Here is a 22,272-nt window from a genome sequence, read left to right as displayed (position 1 = left end):
CCTGACATATGGTTGTCAAGCCTCTGCTTAAAGACCTCCAAAGAAGGAGACTCCACCACACTCCTTGGCAGCAACATCCTCTTCCTCCACCAGTGGGGGTGGATTTCTCTATCCACTTTCTCCAAACCATGCATGATTTTACACATCTCTGTCATGTTGTCTCATTGCTATCACTCCTGTTATTGTGCCAGAATATAATGTGTAGTCCTAAGTAGTGAGGTAATGTGATATGTGTAGCTGATTGTTGCTTTCAAAGGATGTGGAGCAAAATGGCTCCTAAGACCCTATTCAAATGAATTCTAAGCAGCTACATTTACACTACCTTATAGTGTGGTCTGACATGTGCCTACACAGAAGTTTGTTTCACTTTGTTCACAGTGAATTACTTTTAAAATGAGTGTGCAGAAGATTGCAGATTTACAATCCTAGGCATAGTGCTATTGAGTTTGGTGACACTGACTTCTGGGTAACTGCATATGGGTAACTGCATATGGGATTGCCGTGTCCAACAACTGGATCATAGCTCTGTAATATTTTGCATGTGAAGAAGGTATTTTCAGAGCTCCATCTCACTCCTTTGTTTACAGACTTTCTTTTTGTAACAGTATTGGTTTTTTTAGAAGTAGAAAGCTAAATTTATGCTTAAGTTATCCATAAGCAGTGTGTGAAACTTTTTAGGCAGACTTCACAGTCTCACAAAACTGTCACAGAGAATATTAGTCATGATAGTATGATTCAAATAAAAAAAAGGCAAAGGAAAATCATGCCAGGGGAAAAAATGTGGTTTGATTTTTCTTTCCCAAGGTGCTCTGCAATTTTCCACTTTTTATGGATAATTTAAGTTGTCTGCTCCTGCTGCCTCGGGCCTGTCTATCCCCCACTGTGCTGAATCAGCATTTAAGGAAGCAGAGTTTCCTTTTTCCATATGTGAAGTCAGCAGTCCTTTGCTAAGAGAAGGTCCTGTTTTCTGGAGTGTCAGTTCAGCACAGCAGGGAAGAAGTGGCCTGGCGGCATTGGAAACATATTTGGAAAAACTTGCCAAAGTAAGGAACAGAACCTCAGAATGGACTAAAAGAACTGATATGGGTAGATGGAATTAAGATAATGCTTTTGAAAAAGTGCTAGTGGAGATGAGCAACTGCAATGATTGGGCTAACCTTAGTCTCAAATGTGTGAGAGATGGTTGTGATTTTTGTTAGTTAAGCTGCTAGGCTGTTCACAGTTACTTGGGAGTAAGCCCCAGTTTTTCTGAGTGGACAGTTCCTCAGCCAGAGGTGATGGAAAGGTACCCTGCATGTTTTCAACATTGCTCTTTCTATTCATACTTCACATGTTCAGAGAGGACCATTGCCATTGCAGTAGTATTGGTGGGCACTGGCGTAGCGTGGGGGGTGCAGGGGGGGGCGGGCCGCACCGGGCGCAACATCTGGGGTTAGGGCAAATCCATGGGTTAGGGGGCGCAAATCCACGGGTTAGGGGGCGCAAATCCACGGGTTAGGGGGCGCAAATTACTTGCCTTGCCCCGGGTGCTGACAACCCACGCTACGCCACTGTTGGTGGGTATGTTTTCATTCCACCAGCAGCACTGGGACATTTAAAAAAAGTTTATCTATCCAGTGTTGCTATGCTTGAACCAAAACCAAAGATCTCCAGAACTCCTTAGGCGGTACTCTTGATAGCTTCCCATTGTGAGACCCGTTGGATACCTGTAAAGTTCAATTGGAAGGTTTGTAAAGCCTTGTGAAGGGCACAAACAAGTACCAAAAAACCCCAACTTGTTGAAGTTGCAAATTAAAAAGAAACATATAAGCAAGAACACACACCACTCAGCCATTTCTTAATTCTTTTAATGTAAGAAAGAGACAAAGCCCTACTCCGCTCCCCCCTAAGGGGTTATATTAGAAAGCGAATCACTTTTATTTCCCCCTCCAAAAATTCCTGGACCTATTTGTCTGCAATTTGGCAGGCTTTGGATGGACTCGTGTGCCAGCAATTTTCACTTTGACCACAAGGTAAAAGGTTATAGCTGTGTTTAGATTCCCCATCTTAGCGAGTAGAGGAACAGAGAGCTCCACTTTATACAGAGCGGCTTGGGAGCTCAATTACAGAATGAAGCGGAGAGCACAGAGTAACAGAAACAGAAGGGAATTCTAAGAAATGCTCAGATATAGGACAGATCTTGTGGCCAGTTCACACTCCTATTAAATACTATGTGAGGAGGGAAGTACGATTATTAAGGTTAATAATTAAGTAGGCTATATTGCCATGGAAGCTGTATGAAATTGTCACAATTTGGACAAATTTTTGCTTGGGTTTTTGTTTTTTTAACCTTTTATTTGTCCTGCTTCATTCTAGGCCAATACAAAAGCCCTACAATTCAGTATTATTTTTTTCTACCTAAACAAATGCACCACCAAAATAACTGTAAAATATTTCAAAACTCCAATGAATAAAGAAAAGCTGACTTGGCTGCACTGGTGCTTGGTTCTATAAACAAATGTCAAGAAAGAAAACAAATAAATAGAACTCTTCCATACATTTACCAAGAAGCATTTGTGTTTGCATTGGAAGAAAAAATAAATAACACTGTTCTCTGGAATTAGTTTATCCTATCCCAGAACTAAATCCTGTTATCTCTAACTGTCAGTGTAATAAAGAATGTACCTATGGTTTCCAAATGAAATACCCAGTATTTCAACATCATTACAAATACTGTCATTGTCCTGCGGTTAGGAAGATTAAACCTGACTCTTCCACCAAACGGTTCTATTTTGGGCAAGTTGAATTTTAAAAAGCATGCTAATGGCTCCCAAAATGACACACTTGAATAAATCAAATTCAAGAATGTTCTACTTCTCAAAGTAGAGTTTATTTTTAAAGAATGATTTTGACAAGTCAACAGAATTGTAGCAGATCAGTCAAAGTATATTGTTGTGCAGCAAGAGCCTCCAGGGGTTCCAGTGCTTTCCCAGGGTTTGGTTTTCTTCGAATGCAGGTCACTGTAGACTGTGATGTGTTTGGAATATATGCTTTCTCCTCCCCACATATACAACCTGAGCATAGGATGGAATAACATACAGCATTAACAGATCTTACTTCCCCATTAGGTTTATAGGAGGATCCTCAAAGCCATAGCTTGGGGTGTCAGCATAGAGGGAGCAAAGCAAGCCTATCTTTTCCAGCTCCCAGCTTCAGATGAAACTAAAATAAAGACTATCCCCATGGTTTATTGTTCTCCCACTGCTAGAATGATGTGGAATCCAGCCAGGTGGAAGAGCACCACCAACCTGTTGTCTCTATAGCAACATGACTAACTGGCCATTCAGATAGGATACTTACAGCCCCCAGTTAGGGCAGTACACTTACCAAAGAAACCAGGTTGACTAGTTCAGCATTTCCCCTCCACTGCAGGCTCATAATCTTGCAGATTCAAAATAAAAGGATTGGTTGGAACCCAAAGATATCATTCAAACCAATCCCCCAAACCTATTAGATAGTGCATTTTTGAAAGGAAGCAGGTGGCATATTAATTTGAAGATACGGGGCATTAAAAATAAGTACAATATATAAGTGCAAGAGAATAAAAAATGCCGTAATACCAAAACACAAATATTAGCACAACCCAGAGAATAGTAATTTGGTTTTGAACAAAATTATTGAGCGCAATTCTGTGGGCATGTTTTTCATGGAAAAGTCAGTGGAAGGCCTTTATGTGTCTGCAAAGAAATGAAACCTCAGCTGTTTCATTAATTATTGCAGGCGTAAATTTTGTGTGATGACTGTTTAAGGCAGAGCCATGGACAGAGGCTTAGCGTTTACAAGATGCATGTAACAGAAAATAAAGAGTAGCACACCAGACAGACCAAGCATTACATTACCTGAAGCAGGTGGAGGTGCAGCACCAACAGTGGAAAGGTGGCTGTCACCACAGTGAACAATGACTGAGCAACTTAGTAGGGTGGCTAGTCATGAGGTGAGTGGCCCTGTAGGATCTCTTACACTTCCTGAGACACATAGTGAATGATCCAGAATTTAGACACATACAGTATAACACAGAGGGTATGTTTAAAGATTTGGATGTCCTTTTTGCAAGTCATGTAATCCCCGCATGGGAAAGTGGCAAACATGTTACTTTATATTGGCCACTAGATGAAGCAAGTGTGGTCATTGTATTTCCGCAACAGACTTCTGCAGTGGAAATTCCTCATTTGTTGCTCTCCGCTATAGCGCTCCTTACATCCCAAAAATATGTTCCAAAGGGTTGGGGAACACTCCAGAACAGTTTTTTTTTTGGGGGGGGGAGGTGAATAGTTAAGAGTTAGGGGAAGTCTCATTGTACAAGCAGAAGATTCAGCATTGGATATAACCCTAAACTGTGGCTCTCACATTTTTTTATCCTTCCTTCTGGTTACATTAGCAGCTTCCATACGTTCTCCCAATGAATGAACCCTGTTACTAGTTGAACCATTCTTGATAATGGTTTTATCTTGAATAACTGAAACTACTTCATGGCAACTGAGACTGCTGTCCTATATGCACTTGCCTGGGAGTAAATCTAACTGAAAATCCAAGTAGACATGCATGTGATTGTGTTTCTCCTAGAGGAGCAAATAGCAATATCTGTTTGCTTAACGTTTGATAAGGAGAGAGGTTGTAAATTTCCATTAATATGTTTTCTTATTCGGCAAACTTTAAAAAAGAAAAAAAATCCCTGTTTATATTACTCAGAAATACAAGCAATCCAGGGAAACATCATTATCTGTATGTAGCCAGGTCACTCAAGCCAAATATTTGTTTTAATATATTGCTCTCCATGAAAATTATTTTGATTTTACACTATTGCAAACAACCCAGGGAACTTTTGACTGCCACCAAGTGGGAAAGCAAGCAGGCTTTGGTAAATCAGCTAAGGTAGCGTGTCTCTTCAGCGTTCTTTCTTCTTAACCTGCCTTTTCACTGAAGTTTAGGCTTTCTGCATTTCTTAGTCCCTGTGGAATTAATTAACTCTATTTCTAGAGGAAAAAAAGAGGACAATTTAAATGTAACAGTGTTTGTAATTCTCATTTTGAACAGAAAATGTCTAATCAACACCTGCAGTCTGGATGTGCATTAGTTTACTCTGCATGCTACCTAGAAAATATAGCCTAATGATGCTTTTGATAGAGTAAACATTTGCAAATGAGGGTTCAATTGCATATATTCCGTGTGCTGTATAAACAAAGCAAACGAGTTCAATTTGTGTGGCTTTCTTCAGATTGTGATAGGAAATGTGTGATGGAGAACCCCCTTTGGAAACATTTAGATATCTTGGAATTAAAACTGTCCCCACAATTGTCACGATTATCTATTACATTGAGGTAATAGCAACTGTGTCTCTAGGAGCATATCCCAGTGCCCTTTCAAAACCGAAATGCATCCTACAAACCTGATTAGGCAACCATTTGATAAATGTCTGGTTAAGCGGTGGTGATCATTAAGAAATGTACCTGATTTGATGTAAATAGATTTGTTTTATACCACGTTTTCCTTTAGCATGTAACCATGTGACTGGAAAGGTCAGTTTCAAAGATCCTTAATGCACAAATGACACTAAGATACACCACTCCTCTCCTGACTGGCACAACAGAGAGTGACAGAAGTATAATCTACACCCAAAGTATGCCTTCCTAAGCAATTTCCCTAATGGATGGCTTTGGGATTGAACCAGTGCATATGGAGAATGGTGTCAACAAGGGAACTGTAGTAAAATGGAGATAAAGATTTTTTTAATCCAAATCTAGAAGACCTTAACAGATTATGAGTTTCCGTCATGCTTTGAGCTTAGAACAAATGACAACCTTGATACGACAGAACTTGGAGGCTATTATTGATTATTCTTTCTTTGGATCTTTTCCATTTGAAAGCAAACTTTTGTAAGGGAGTATGATACTGATTTTGTCCCTGTTAACCACTGATTTCTTGAACGTGTTTCTAGAAATTCTTAGTACAAAGGAATGCTTTGTTTGTTTTTAAAGGAAATGATCTTTAAAGTAATATGGCTCTGAAGATAAGTAACACAGTGCTGTTAGAAACTCATTTGATGACATGAACATTATATCACTGTCATTACCAGGTGGAAGCTTATATATGGAGCCCAGTTTTATAAAAGATACACTGGAAATGTGGCTGGTCCTAGCACTTCAAGAGGCTTGGCAAAAGCTTAAGAGAATTTTGATTCAAAGCCCCTGAAGGTAGCATTTGTGTTTTTGTTCGTTCCAATACTTCCAGATTCTTACAGAGTGGGGTTTTCTTTTTCCCAAACAAAAAATTGTTTTATTTCACACAAAAGAGGTTATTCAGAGAAACACTGCAATGTACTGTATTCTCTTTATGTTTCTCTTCTTGAGAGTAAATGGAAAGTGGCTTAATGAGGATCTGTATTACCAACAGGTATTTATGATAGGCTTCCATACCTTTGTGTTAGAAACAAACTGAAATGATTTAAAGTAATAAACTGAAAGTGTGAAATTAGAGCCCCATGATACATTGTTTCACTGGGTGCTTAAAAAAAAGGTTCAGTAATAGTACTAAACAGTCATTACTGATTATCAAAAGCAAAACTCAGTATTGAACTGTGTGTTTTCTGCATTGCAATTACTAAACATGCAATTTCTAAATAATTATATGAATGAATTTCCTAAAATAGTTCTCTACATATTTTGGTAATTAATACTGTATATTTTTGGCAAATCACCAAATAATTTATTAACAGTAAGACCAGCAACAGCTTGTCGGAATGAGAGGGAAATAACTAACATTTAAGGAATGTAGTAAACATAGAGCTATTCAGCATGATTTCACAGTGCATGAAACACAAGCATTGAATTCATTTTTAAAGCTGTGTTAATCTTTGACATTTGTTCAATTTTATTCTCAATTGTTGTCTGCTTCTCTCAACAATATAGGAAACTGGAGCTTTGTTACACTGGGTTCTTTTCTATAGCCTCTGCTCTTTTCCACAAAGGTTCAGCAACCGTGCAAACCAAGCTTAAGGAACATTCTAGAACATTAACGATAGAGCTTCAACTCTTACTCTGTCCAATAGAACATTCTTGCATCTGTAAAGACCTCAAAGGTTGGGTCTGGCATCTTTCCACACAATTCTCATCTAACCTCCCCATTGCATTTAGAGTGTGTAGGACCCAGCTTAGTTCTGAGGAGATGGCGGGGGGGGGGGGCAGTGGAACCGGTTACACCAATTTCAGTGCTTTACATTTATTATCAGTGTAATAAATAAATAATGATACGAGGAATTCTTTTCACACTGCCTGAACATTACCAAGCAAGCATGTCACCATTGCTTTTTGAAGCTTAACATCCTCGTGGGAACAAGTGCTGATAGCTACTAATTCTGACAGGACTATGGAGTGCCCCACACTATGAGTGGGGGAGGGCAATACAATAGCAATGGTTTGATTGTTTCTAGTATCCATCAGCAAGAAAGCTGCCTTGTGTTCCAAGCACTCTTCCACATATTGTGAGGGGCCTAGTGCTGACCTTTAGTGTCAATGGCAACTTTATTCTCCACATAGCTCACTAAAATGGTATCTTATTTCCATCTCACCCATCTTTCAGTTCTCAATTCCTTCTGACCTACAAGAAGTCAGGGAACTGTTTCTCATGGCCTTGACGTTTGCAGGCCCATCAGTTTCTTTTAATCAGTACAGCTTAAGGAGAATAGCAATCAGGTTGTATCTGTTAACGCTAATCCTAAGCAATGTTTCTGAACTTCCTCTCATAGGCCTTTTCATTGGCTATTGTCCACATACACCATTTGCTATGTGTTGGCAAATCAACCTCTGCTGCGAAATACCATTTGACTGAGGACCTGGCTCTACCTTCTGTTTTTCTAGAGGCATTTTTCTGACTTTTTTATGTTAAGCAGCCACCTGGTCCATTCCATCAACATTTGTAAAACACTATGCTGTACATATGTGAGCAAAACTAGACATAGTCTTTGTCAGAGCAGTTCTTCATAGCATATATTATTTCCCTGTTTATATAAAGCTTTCCAGAAACATAAACATATAGTTCTATATGGACACTATTGTTGTTGTTGTTTAGTCGTTTAGTCGTGCCCGACTCTTCGTGACCCCATGGACCAGAGCACGCCAGGTACTCCTGTCTTCCACTGCCTCCCGCAGTTTGGACAAACTCATGCTGGTAGCTTCGAGAACACTATCCAACCATCTCGCCCTCTGTCGTCCCCTTCTCCTTGTGCCCTCCATCTTTCCCAACATCAGGGTCTTTTCCAGGGAGTCTTCTCTTCTCATGAGGTGGCCAAAGTATTGGAGCCTCAGCTTCACGATCTGTCCTTCCAGTGAGCACTCAGGGCTGATTTCCTTAAGAATGGATAGGTTTGATCTTCTTGCAGTCCATGGGACTCTCAAGAGTCTCCTCCAACACCATAATTCAAAAGCATCAAAAGCATGGACACTATATAGGTATTTAAAAGTTGCATATCTGTAACTGGTGTTTTTTTAATGCAAGCATTCCAGTCAGAATTCTTTATTTATTACAATTGAATCCCATCTTTCCTCAAGGAACTCCAGGTTTGGTACATAGGTCTCCTCCTCCCTGTTTTATTCTCATAACAACCCTGTGAGGTAGGTTAGCGTGACTGGCCCAAGGTCACCCAGTGAGCTTCATGGCCAAGTGGGGATGCAAATCCAACCCAATGCTCTAAGTACTAAACCACCACTGGGAACTCATCCACACTTCCACTGCATAGAAAGCACAGGTCCAAGCAATTTCCCCCTTGCCCCACTCCTTTCCTGGGGGAAAACCCACTTTTTAGCTCTAAATTGGATCAAACCTGAATTGCCATTTGCTCTGATTGAACACTAAACAGCGTTTTTCCCAGGGAAAAGCAGTGGGACAAAAGGAAGTGTGGCCCTGACTCTCAACTCTCAATCACTTTTTGGTTCCTTACTGTATTTCCTTGGAGTATTCTGTTGGAGGAGGCCACATGCTGGTGGAGCCACTGATCAATGGAACCAGAGTTAAAGTGGGCAAAGCCAAACACAAACGAGGAACCCCATCTCTTCTCTTCTCTTTCTTTCTTTCTGCCAGTATCTTTCTGTCTCCTTGCTATATGCATGGAATTAGGCTAAGAGCTTCATAAATGTATGATAAAAGCTGCAAGTTGTTCACCCCTGCTTTAAGGTTTTCCATTATAATACCTAAGAGCTTTTCTTTTTTTACTTTATGCACCCCAGCTTCCCTTTTGCTTATTACGTGCTATTTCTCCTTTGATGTTTGTGTGCTCCCAGCTGTTTTATTTGTTCTGCATCTAAGTTTTTCTTTGCCATTTATTCCCATCGCATGGCTGTGGTGATGCATCATGATGTCATTTGGATAAAAACTCTACATCCTCCCCACTGCTTCTTACTTTGGGTAATTGTGTTTCCGACCAGAAATGGTGTATTGTCTGCAAGTATGATCCTATCAACAGGAAGTTTGCTTTCTGTGCACCTTATCTAGGAAAAACTTTTAGATATGAAGATTTATAATAGTCTACAATGGCTGAACAAATGCTAATTTTAAGTTTTGTAAGATAAAGGTTTTGCCATCTATTCCACAGTCTACAAAAAAACCCTTTCTCTAGCAAGGTTTCTCCTAAGGCTACTCAAGAAAAAGTGTTGATAAATAAAACACCTTCTTCAAACTATGTCAGTTCTTTTGTCTCAGTCTCTTGTACCCACAAGCAAAATTTTAAATAGGGATGAGTGAATCAATTTCTGATCTGTGTCACTTTTGCATCTAAGTTCATTCCATGCCGCTTCCAAATTAATCTGCAATTATATATATTTTTAAAAATTGCATGGAAATCACATTTAAGTGCCATCCTACTGGCAAGCCTATCTCTCTGCTGGCAGAGAAGCTCTTAAACCTCTTCCTACAGTCCTTCAGATGGCTGAGTGCTGGCTGCAGAATTGCTCCCTAATTCTTATTGAAAGACAATGAACTTTTGGACTATAAATCAAGCCAAAACAACCTCCCCCCCCCCCACATTCCTCAATAAAAACTTGCAAAAGATTGTGATTCCTCATTCATGTCCACCTTTTCTCCCACAGCAGTTAAAGAAAACATAACAGTTCAGTGTTGGTTTGGGGTTTTGCTTTTTGCTTTTTTTGTAAAAAAAAAAAATTGTCAGGATTTGCTTTGTTCAGACCTAGAAACACCTTGGATGAGGAGATGGGAAAGCAGGAGCCCCTAGCAGATTCCTCCTGCATTGCCCAGCAAACCTGAGGATCAATGTGTCCTTACCACAGATCTCAACCTCACTCGCCTGTGTTCCTAGTTAGCTTTCACATCCCACCTAGTCACCTCCAGGTCTACAGGAACAGAGGAGATGGCAAAACAGGCAGGAGCTTCGGAGTGCCAATGAAATGCCCAACAAGCTACTTAGGAGATGGCAGAATCATGTGTAAATACCTGCCCAGAACAATGCCTGGTTGAAAGCCAGGAAAGGTAGAGCTGCCAGGTCTAAAGAAATTTGCCATCTCAGTTGCTTTACTTTTCAAGCAACATCTTAGAACTCCTATTCCACAATTTAGGCTGTATATGTTGTGCTTTTAGTTTTCACCAATTGATAGTTTTTCTGAATTAGCATTTGATGCTAATATGTTAAAATTGCATGCAGCAGGTGGACAGAAAATGTCTTAATTTGCGGATATTGAAAGAACAGTAGCTTTGTACATATATTATTATTTCCTCATATAATAAAACTGTGTTTTCCTTAAATATGTCTCAGTTATGTAGTCCCCATATATCAAAGTTCCCGAAATGATACGGGTTAAATACCTCCTCATTCAGCACAGATGCTAATAATGATATATTAATTCATTGTTAGCATTTTCCAAAGTTTATCCCATGCTTTCAATAAAGCACTTACTATAAATGGTCCTAATGTGTTCTGCTTATATCTATTGCTCTTTTATCAAAATTAGATCACATAATGGTAATTTACAGCAAACAAGTCTGAATGGGAGGGAAGAACTGCCATATTTCTCTATCCAGTCAGACTGCTACATTGGCTTATTTGTATGATAAGAATGAAACAAGTTTAGTATCCCACTTCCTTCTCTTTTCTACTGATTACAGGGGGATTGCTTTTGTTTCGCTTTTTAGTAGTAGCATAAAGACCAGAAAAGTTCAGATAATAGACAATAATGATAAAAAAGTATTTTTCTATGGTTCTTATCAACAAAAATTACCAAATACCTAATAGGTTGTGTAGTGCAATTAATTAATCTAATTACATTGCTGATAGGGAGGTTGCCTTTTCCAATTTAATTGCTGTAAGTTTAGCCTTATCTTTGTTCAATGAAATCTCCAGCATGTTTCCAAAGCAATAGTATGATCAATCTGCTCTTAGACCTTCAGTGTGCAAAGGAAAGGGGAACTCTCCATAGAACTCACATAACTTTCTAAATCCTTCTCCCCGTCAGTCTTTGGCTGGCACATCACTAACCATTCAGGCATTTCTTACAACAGAAAGCCTTTGGTAGTTCCCATACTAAGATTCATGTAGCCCACAGTTCTATAGTGGGCAGGTTACTTGTGCTTGGAGCAAATTTAGATTACCTGCAGCGTTCTGGAGATCAGAAATGGTGACAGATGCCAGCACTGAAGCACCATTCAGCCTCCCCTCCCAATGGTTCATCATAGCTTGTAATTCCCAAGTAGCTAGTAGATTGTGAAATCCAATTAAACAGTCTAACTGGGAAATAAAATCAGTTAAATTCATTTTTTTAAATCCTCTGGTTCATTATCTTTTTTACTTTTGCTGTCAATTGCATAAAATATTTTAAAAGTATATGTCAGAATCACCCCAAAATGTGTTGTAATTTCATTTCAGAGGGACAGCATGTTTCAGAAGCAATTGCTCCTAAGGTGATCTGGGATCGGTTACAATGCTAATCTCACAGCTGTCTCTCTTACTAGCAGTACTCATAAATCATATGGTGTGTAATAAGAGGAGCAAGTTGGAGAGGTTAGAAATCTTAAGAAAACTGTGACAGAAGTGATAGATGATATTAAGTGACTACATTCTGAAGATATTTTATATTTTATAAAAGGGAATGTGTTGCATTGGAGATAAGGTCCTTTTGCATCCCCCCTCCCCTTCTGAATATCAACACTGGGAGATGTGGAATGCTTCTGTAGCATTTCCAGATGAGTATCAAAGTTGTGCTTTATGAAGGAAAAAAGGCAACTGAGATTTAAAAGTGAGAAGAAATCCCCATGAATTTGGTTGTTACAGCACGAGGCTACTTTATTAATGCAGACTGGTACACAGTTTTAACTTTTGTATGATCATTGCATCTGTATGCTATTCACAGCCACAATGCAGTAAAAGGTGTCAGATAAATTATCCAAATTCATGCTTATGCAGAAATTTGGGGTGTCACAGAACCCCAGAGTTCACCCTGGAATCAAACCCCTCTCTTATATGCTTAGTCAGGTTCGTGGCAAATTAATAATGGGGTTTCTGGAAGCCCCAAAATGTAATTTTTAGTCATAATTTGATGACATACTGTACATAAGAACATAAAATACAGTAACACTGAGCATAAGAAGAGCCCAGCTGGGTCAGGTCAAAAGCCCATCTAGTCCAGCATTCTGTTCTCACAATAACCAACCAGGTCCCTGTGGGAAGCTTGCAAACAGAGCCCAAGTACAAGAGCATTCACCCCACTTGAGAGTCCCAGCAGCTTGTATTCCACCGTCTCCAACAGTGGAAACAGAACACAACTACACCAGAGGCCATTAGGAGGAATGAGAGGGAGGTGTACAACATCCTGCCCTCCACTTGCATCAATATAACTAAATTGTGTTCCACTATACAAAGCATGGGTAAATTTCATTACCAAAGAGAGAAGGCTGCATCTAGGGAAGACAGGCAAGAGAATCATGTGAGTGAGACCTCCTCATTCTGTCTTTTATTGTGAGAAGTGAAATTGCAAGGAAGCAGGCAGAGGGCTTTCTCAGTAGCTGCACCCGCCCTGTAGAACATCCTCCCATCATATGTCAAAAAGATAAACAATCACATGACCTTTAGCGGACATGTTAAGGCAGCCCTGTTTCAGGAAGCTTTTAAAGTTTGATGTTTTGTTGTCTTCCTTTATACTTTGTTGGAAGCTGCCCAGTCAGATGGGCGGGGTACAATAAATTCATTTTGTTGTTGTTGTTTGAAAGCTGAGTGAGTGGGATGTATCACCTGTTGGGACATCTTTGTAGCTTGTATTCATTTGTGAACCTCTTTCCTTGCTCATGTACCTTGGAATATGAACTTCTGGACCTTGTTTGCTGCGGAGTGTGTACTGCTATTAGCCTGAATAAAGATCTCTGGCTTACTGGCTTGCAAGACTCACTGCCATGTTTTGGGACAGGAGCCTGAGACTTGCCCTCATCACTTGATAGATTTAGCTGACAATTAAGCATTTTCCAGTTCACCAAATGAATTTTCAATCAGGAACCAATAAATCTACATATCATTGAGTTGGATCCAGGGTGTTCCTTCCATTAACAAAATAATTCCATGAACAGAGATTCCACTGGAGGTAATTTGTCTGATTCCTCCTTTGCTCTGCAGCCTTCCAGAACAACTTTTGAAGGGATTCGGGGAACTCCAGAGGAATGAGGAACTAGTGAAAATTTCCTTCATCTTCCTCTAGTTAGAGCATCTTGTAAATGCTAGATACAACCCATTGGGGAGGGTTTTTCGGGGGGTTCTATTGGTTACTGAGCAAGAACATCAGCTTATAAACCAATAAAATACTTTCCTGGTTACTAGACTGACTAAAACAGGAGAAATCTACCATCAAAAGGTTTATCTAATAAACATGTCTACCTTTTTCTGGCATACTAAACTATTCCTTTGGTCATCATGGCCCCAAAAATTATATGCTTATATTCCCATGAAGAACATTCCCACGACACACAGCAAAGTGCTGGTCCTTTGTTTCAATTTCTTGTAATTCCAGTAGGGATCAGGCATTTGATTAGCATCTCCCCTCTCATGAAATAAAAAGGAAGAATCTTCTCTTGAGGAAGAAGAAAACCCATTGTTTTCATAAAAGAGAGAAGTAAAAAAAAGCTTCAGAATATTTGACCAGTCCAGGTGTATTTGTGCAGGATATGTTTCTACTTGCTTAAAACAAGAGCTTTAGTTTACTATTCACTAATCCTCAATAATAAAGACTGAAAGTTTCAGATTCTAGAATCATTCATCGGTTACCTGCTTTGGCTGACCCAAAGTAAAATGGTTTGTTTGAATGTTTCACTTCAATAATCTTTATTTTTTACCTGCCTCAGTTGTCATTTCTGACAGTACAGAAATCCAGATGGTGCTAGCTGGCCTCTGCAATAATCCATGTGAACATTTGGTTGATGGTCAAAAGAGATTTTTGTGCGTTTCAAGGAGAACTGAAGAGATCAGCAAAACCATGTAAGAGTATATAGCCACGAATGTCAGGTTTTGTCAGTTTACAAGTGGAAACAAAGGCTGAGGAACCTTTGAATCACTGATGCTGAAAAGTTTGCCAGAGCACTTCAAATGAGAAGTTAGATAGGGGAATTAATGTTGACTGGTTCACCAGTGGAAATAAAAGTTTTTGCACACCAAAAGCATAGAAATGAAATGTGCATTCTAAACTAAACATTCTAAACATTTTAAGCCAAAAGTGGGAAATTAAGCTAGAAATATTCCCAATTGTTTTGCCCTTGTACTATTTGAAATTGCTTGCTTTTTTCATATTACAGACACACTTTCATAATTGCTTTTCTTTTGTCTTTGCCTGTTTTCCATTTCCATCTTCATTTAGCCCGTTACATGATGTGTTTTTGTTTAAGCCTTTTCTCAACTTTTTGCAGTTCCTCAATTATGCAGACAAGCCTAGACCTGTATAGTTTTTAATGCACGTATCATCTGTTCAAAAATTCTACTGAGTGTGCATCAAGCAGGATAAACTTGTCACTAGGACCCCCATCCTATATGGCAGGATTGCCAACATGGAAACAGTGGGCCCACCATACCTTCTATGCTGCCCACAAAAGGTCTCAATAGTATCTCCATAAAAATCCACAATGTACCTGAAATATACTCAGAGTCGCAAAGTGATTTCATGCTCTTTATTCAGCTCATAGTGGTGAGGAGGAATGAATGAAAGTCCCCTCAAGGTATCTGCTTTATATACATTATTTACACAATGGGCTGCACATGATTGGCTAATTCCGGAATTCTACTGTAAGCCAATCAGGTTGTGGATTCACTTCTATCTGGAGCATGATTGGGTGGTTCCTGCCAACCAATCATACTGCTGCATTGTTCTAGGACCAATCAGACTGCTGCCTTTTGGATCCTATTGTTCTAGGACCAATCAGACTGCTGCAGTTTGGATCCTATTCAACTCAGTACATAACAGTACCTGAGGCTGGAATTAGCACTTTGGTGTCTTTCCCCCCTGTTGATGGTGTGGCCAATGGGGTGTTTAACCACACCATTTTATGATCTTGTCTCTTTTCCTGCTCTTTTAGATGTGACAGCCATTTTGTTACTGGCAGGCATGGCACTTTCTTAAAAATTTAAATATGCCGACTGCACCAAAATGGTTGGGAACCACTGGTACATGAAATCTCTCAGTCTGAACGTTTTCTATGAAATGTTTTACAGGTTCCTTTTTTCTCTCGACGAGGGAGAAACATGAAATGAAAAGCAGTTCTCTTCTTTCTTCCCCTCTTCCATTTTGCCGTGGGATAAGCTCCATTGAGTTCAGAAAGATTCCCCCCCCCCAAAGTAAACATGTGTAGGATCTGGCTGTTGATACGTCTTTTCCGTCTTCCACTCTGTCTCCTTCATTTGACGCCATCTTTAACTTCTGTTGAAAGATTACATGCATGGAGGAATAGAATTGTTCTCATCCAAAAACGAATGGCTTTGTTAACACACGAGAGCTAATTCAAGTATGCAGATATGCACATTTATAGAGAAAAGATTATGCTTACTTTTCTGTTTATATTTCCTGCATCCCCACATACAAATTCTTTATCTCCAGAAACTAACCCATATTTTATTTTTATTTTTTAAACAAAACAAGCAAACTTGCACAGGAAATAAAAGTGTCATTATTTCCCAGCCTGACTCCTTTTACACTAATACACATTAGCATAGTGTTTCTCAAACTTTATCCTCTGGGCCACACTTTCAGAATAAAAATTTGTTTGTGTTACATTGAATTTTTTTATTGACAAGGAATATACTGGAAAACAAAAAGTAACTCATGGCAGTGCTTGATGGCAGAACACAACTACTTTCTAATATGATCATGGGACATACAGAAAGAACTGTACTGAGAGCTGCATTGGTCTCACACCTGCCCACAGTCTTGGCCATCTGCCAAAGTTGAGCCATGGGGGGTGGAGTCTGTTTCTTCAATGCATTCCTCACAGCTGGCAAAGCAGCACTCAGCAGGACTGAAGTCTCTTCTTAACAGCTGATGAGCAGAGAAACCAGTTCTTCTCTCCACAGGCACTTGCTTCTTTGCAGGGGTCCCGGCAGGGAACACATTGATGAAGCAGCACCCAGCAGGATGGGTCTAACAGCAACAAGTAATTCTGAACTGTCATCAGCTGATTAATGGAGATTTCAGTCATGCTCTCTGCTGGAATCTGAGCAGGATTTAACCTCCACCCACTTTTCATCAACTGATGACCAGCGGTTAAATCCTGCTGCTTTGGGTGCATTGGTGGTTGTGGTCAGTGCAGAGCTAAACCCTGCCTATCAGCTAGAGTCACCCACCCATCAGGCTGGTGTCAGCTGGACAAGGTTTGGGGGAAGTGGCTTCACAGACCAACTTGGCCCCCCTGCTGGGCCATGATTGGCTCATGGGCTAGAAGTTCCCCAGCCCTGAATAAAGGGCCTCCATTCTGTAACTTTATCTCTCTGAGCAGGTCCTGTTCATCCCACTGGGAAAGATGACAAAAGTTGTTGCAGCACTAAGGGAGAGCCTCTGTGAGCAACTTGTTCCAACAATGGATAGCTGTGAACTGAGGCAATTTTAGTCTGTGCTGCCAGCCACCTTCACCTGTCCTCCACCACCTTCTGGAAAATAAGAGTCTCTTACATGGCTAACCCACTGGCTTGAAAATGGGTGTTTGTCCTGTACTCCATGGACCCGTGTTGCAGTCCCTGTGCTCTTGAATGGGTGAGGACCTGGATCACAGCAGTTCCGTAGCTCATCCCACTTGCTCCTCCACCATTCAGGCAATGCTCTCTCCTCCCTTCCCTCCATTATCGTTGCCTTTGCCAGTCTCCAATGTCCCAGCTTCAAGCTACGTGGTTAGAGGGATCCCCCCCAAAACACAATCTGAATTAGAGCAGTTGTGAGGCCATTTGGGATCAGAACAACTTCTGAGTGAGAGCTCACACCAATTTTATTTCCTGTCCACATCTACCTGTGACCTGTACCCAGAAGGGGACAGCTTTGCTAGGCCCTTCTTCACTCTAATCACACAATTACGATTCCTAGAAACAAAGCTACTTCATCTAGCTGTGGGACACTCCTCATCATCTGTATCCACGGTGGCATCAGTTATCTGTATCCACGGTGGCATCAGTTATCTACACTGAGAGCTGGCTTGACTGTAGGTTGCTGGCTCAGAGCTAAGGCAGAACATCCTGTCCCTTAGAAATACTCTCACTACAGGGCAAAGTCCCTTAGAACAAAGGAATCTTAATTGAGCCTTGCACGTTGTTCACACCGCTTACTTACCCACTAACAATGGCAATTCCAGTCAGCTGCAATTCCAGTCAGTCTGCTGCTGTCAATAAGGATTTGGCTTATTTTGCTGCTCTCATGGGTCACATAATGGCCACTTACCTGGTCAGAAAGTGGGTGGTGGTTGCAACCTGGTGCTGAAACCTCCCCAGCCATCACAAACTTTGTAATTGCCCATCAGGGGCAAGCTGAGGGATGGAGCCAGGGTGGGGATAAAGGCCAACTGCACCCAAGCAGGGCCTGGGCAAACTGTAAATTGTATTCAGAAATAGCCTTTGTTAAAGAATGATGCATGTTACTGCAATGATCAGTTATTCCAATTAGAAATTGTAATACATTCACTTCCTATATTGTTAATTGATATGAATGGCTTTATTATCTATTGAATCAGTCATCATATTATGAGTCATCACAGAATTGCCTATCAGCACACACTGGTTATCACAGACACTATAAACATATTCTGTCTACAGCCTATCTAGATACATCTCTAAAAATAATGAATTCTGTATAGTATTTTGTAGTCAGTAGTGCCAAGTAAAATCTTCAGGTAGGACATGAAAAGGAGAGGGAATGTTCTGTTATTTTCCTCTCTAAGGGACTTTGGTTTTTTTTTTAAATCACACCTAAATATTTGGATTTGAGGGTGGGGGAGCAGAGAATCTTTTTATTATTCTTTTGCAATTTGTAATTTGCTACCCAGCTAATTGTTAACAATGTTCCACAGCTCTTAACTGCATGCTCAACAGCTTAACCTTGTGGTCATTAGCAGGTTTGGGAGTTGTTGCAAGGCTGTGAATATATACCCTGTTGTGGGTGAATTAAAAGAGTGCTGCTGCGAAACGCTACAACAAACAAAAATAAAGCTTCTTTCATGGGGAAGGGATAGATAAATAACGACTAGGGATCTCAGCTTGCTTTGTTCCTATTTTAATAGTTTACTGTTTTGTGGTTTCAGTAATTAATATGACATTCTAGAAAGCATAAATCCTGCTGAGATATTTAAGTTAGGAGCATCCTCTTGATGGCGTACAAATAAATATAATAAATATACATATATATATAAATATATATATATATATACATACACACACACACATACATAGACACACACACACACACACACACACACACCCCGTTCCCAGATCTTAACAAGCTGTTTTGATTTACCTTTGAAAGACATTTGAATGGTAAAGTAGTGTGGCCTACTCAAACCATTTTAGTGTCATTGTTAACTAGAACCTCCTTTTGAAATTTATTGCATTCAATTACATTTTTAGAAGAATTTTAATTATGTGCCTGTAAAGAATAAAGATGCTCCAGGCTCCATTTGTTTATCATAGAGGGCCTGGGAAAGAAGAAGAAAAAAAAAACGAGGACAGAGCTTCCCAGCTCATGCAGGGGTTGCAGAGAGAGAGAGATGACTTTTAATTCGACAAGTTCAGAGAGATTTCTTAGTTTGACGCGCACAGCAGGGGGTCTTTGAGCGCCTGGCAATACTTCAGCATTCCAAGCTTTGAAAGTCTTTCCCTGCAGCAGAAATTGTATCAAAAGCCAATGATAATATTCCCTGCAAGGTAAAGCACCCTATTGAAGATTTCTAGAGCTGTTTATTTATTCATCACAGTTTTTTTTTTTTTTTAGGACATATCAGGCATATAGGTAATAATTCTTGTAGACGATATAAAAATGCAAATAAATAAATAAAAACTCTCATTAGTCTCTTGCCTTGTTATATTTCTTCACTGGTTACATGAACCTATAGACACTGCCATCCATCCCTTTCCGCCCAAAATGTGTCTCTTTACTGCAAATGTCTTTCCCTGTAATTTTAATAAAATCATCATTTCTGTCTACTCTCTGCCACCTGCTGTGTGTGTAAGATGTTTATGGCCATCTCCTTCCAGCAAGCTTTCAACGTAATTAATTAATTTTACAGAAGGATATTCCATTTCTTAGGGGGTCTGTTTAAATCCCAATTTTAAAGTAAGTTTTAGATATCCGCTTTCATAGTCAAGATTAAAGCTCTCTTGTTTTGGTATTCCAAAGATAAAATGTTTTCATATTTTTGTATTACCTTCACAGGGAAAGAAAAATAACATATATATATATTTCTCTCTTTGTTTTTGTTCTGTTTGGTCTCCGCAGCAGAGCCGGGAGTGTGAGACTGCGACAACCATTCCCTTGTGTCATGTCATTGTCGGCTATCACAGTGGCAGAATCAGCCAGATCGCTGAAGACAAAAAGTGTCCCTCTTCCTCTTGCTCTTTCAACTGCCACTGGCATCCAAAGTGACCTTGCCTTGTAAATATTGGTGAGTGACCACAAGGGGAAAGAAGCTCCCTGCTGAAAGAGAACTTCTTGGGGGGGGGCTGTAGTGGCCTGAGGGCACTACATTGCTTAAAACTGTGTTTTCACGTGGGGTAAACATTGGGGATGTGTGCAGGAAAAAAATTATGTGCAAGATTTTTCTTTCTTTGTTTTAATCACTATTCCATATAACCTACATTTCTATTTTTAACTTAAAGGCACATACTAATGCTTTTTGCAGATTACATGAGCAACATGAAATCATTGCCTTGCTCGAGATTTAGGAAAGCCTCTGTCTCTCTCAAAGACGACTTATGTACTATTCCCTGAGGCTTCTGTTGATGCATCCCTCCCACTCCCAAAAAGGTAGTATAGGAAGTGTAACACAGAGATGGAACACACAGGCAGACCCATGACACTCACCCCTCCCCCAAATATTTGTTTGTTGTTTCTGCTGCTGCTGCTGCAATTCAGGGGTTTGTGGTTTTGTCCCACATCTACAAAAACACAGAAGAAAAATAATCAGTACTCCTTTGTGTCATGTTAGAACCAAAGCTATGGGGGTAGTGAATAGCAGCCATCTGGTGTTCTCTGAAGAAAGATGTATGTTCCAATAATCACTGCCTGATATTAAGGCATGCCATAATCTGTGATTATTAGCATTGCCTGGTCAATATTTCAGAACTAGTAGACGCTTTAGAGTTCTGGGGTTCTGAAATAACAGGCATCTGTTACTCTTTTTGCATTGTAGTAATCTGGAATATGAGAAAATCCTTTCTCCCTCCCCTTTTGAAAATGGGGGGATTATACTTGAAATAAGAGAGAGCAGTCAGTCCTAGGGATGGCAGCTTCCTTGTCTTATCTTCTTTAGAATCCTTGGAAATACGGAATCAGAGTGGAGTTTCGGCCAATGCAAACAATGTTTCCTTGCCCAAATGAACTAGGAAAAGAAAGGGGTGCATTAGTGCAACACACAGTTGAGCCTGGGGCTAATTAATGCTAAAATGGGTCTGAGATTTGACTAACCTGCCTCTAATAGGGAATTGAGAATTATATTCAGTAGGGCACTTCTACTACAACGAGATCAATTTTCTTTCTCCTAGCATCTTCTCAAGTCTTAGACATAAATTTTTCACTATCTACAATTCATCCTTCGAGTTTTGCATTAGCTCTGAGGAACGATTGGGAAGTTTAGAAGGATTCCTGTCTTCAAAGGATGATGTTTGACATTAAATTCAAATGCACAACCCCTTGCACACAATAATCCTTATGAACGTCCAAATAGTTCCTCATAACTATAGAGTTATGCCCAGACCCTTCTAATCTCTGGATCCAGCAACTGTTCAAATATAAGCAAGGATTCAGTTCCTGGAATAGCTAAGCTAGTTTCCTAGTAAGGGGATAGCCGAGGTAATGAGCCATTAAGGGAACAAAGGAAGTGGATCTGTGCCATATAGCAAATAGGTGGGGCCCCTCAACTGGTTGGTAGTTAGAAAGACAAAGGCCAGAGAGGAGAGTTGACTGATGTGAGCTAGAAGCCGCAAGGCAGCAGGCTGGGAAGCCAGAGAGTCACATTGAAGCTTGATTTTTGTTTGAATCTAAGGCTGTGGCTATGGAGGAAGTAAGGCCCCCTTGGGCTTTAATGTTGCAGCTCAAGTTATTAATTTGTGTAAGTAAAGCACAAGTTACGCGGCTCAAGTTACTAATTTGTATAAGTAAAGCACATGTCATAAAGACTACATGTGCTCATTTTGAAGGAAACAGGGGTAACTGGACGGAACCCCTGGAACCTTGCACCACTCAGTGATTGGGGTGGCATGCAATGTTACTACAAATCCATTCCGGAGGCCTGTCCTTATGACGAAATGAGTCGCTGGTAGAAGCACTGTTGTGCGCAGGCACATTCAGCGGCAACCCGCATCTGTACATGTGCAGACGGTGGCAGCTGCTTCTGCGCGTGCACGAATCATGGCAAACCCAGTGTTTACTTCCGGGTTTGCCATGGTCACGACTTGGAACGGGCCTAAGTAGAGCGGGACGTAAGTAGATGTTCTACTGTGTGTGTGTGTGTGTGTGTGTGTGTGTGTGTGTGTGTGTGTGGAGGCATGAGTCATGTGCCTTTTTGGAGAGATAAGCATTT

General features: G+C 40.2%; 1 protein-coding gene across 24 annotated transcripts in view; it reads left to right on the top strand.

Annotated features, from left to right (window-relative positions):
• Positions 1-22,272, top strand: part of TENM3 (teneurin transmembrane protein 3) — a 1,278,808-nt gene that overhangs the window by 388,254 nt on the left and 868,282 nt on the right. For all 24 annotated transcript variants that reach the window (XM_083630968.1, XM_083630934.1, XM_083630945.1 and 21 more), the window contains exon 3: positions 19,971-20,136. The gene's annotated coding sequence lies outside the window, so the exon portion shown is untranslated. The remainder of the gene's footprint in view (positions 1-19,970; positions 20,137-22,272) is intronic.

This window comes from Podarcis filfolensis (assembly GCF_964270895.1).
Source record: "Podarcis filfolensis genome assembly, chromosome: 9".
Lineage (NCBI taxonomy): Eukaryota > Metazoa > Chordata > Lepidosauria > Squamata > Lacertidae > Podarcis > Podarcis filfolensis.
This window is presented reverse-complemented; position numbering and strand designations above follow the sequence as displayed.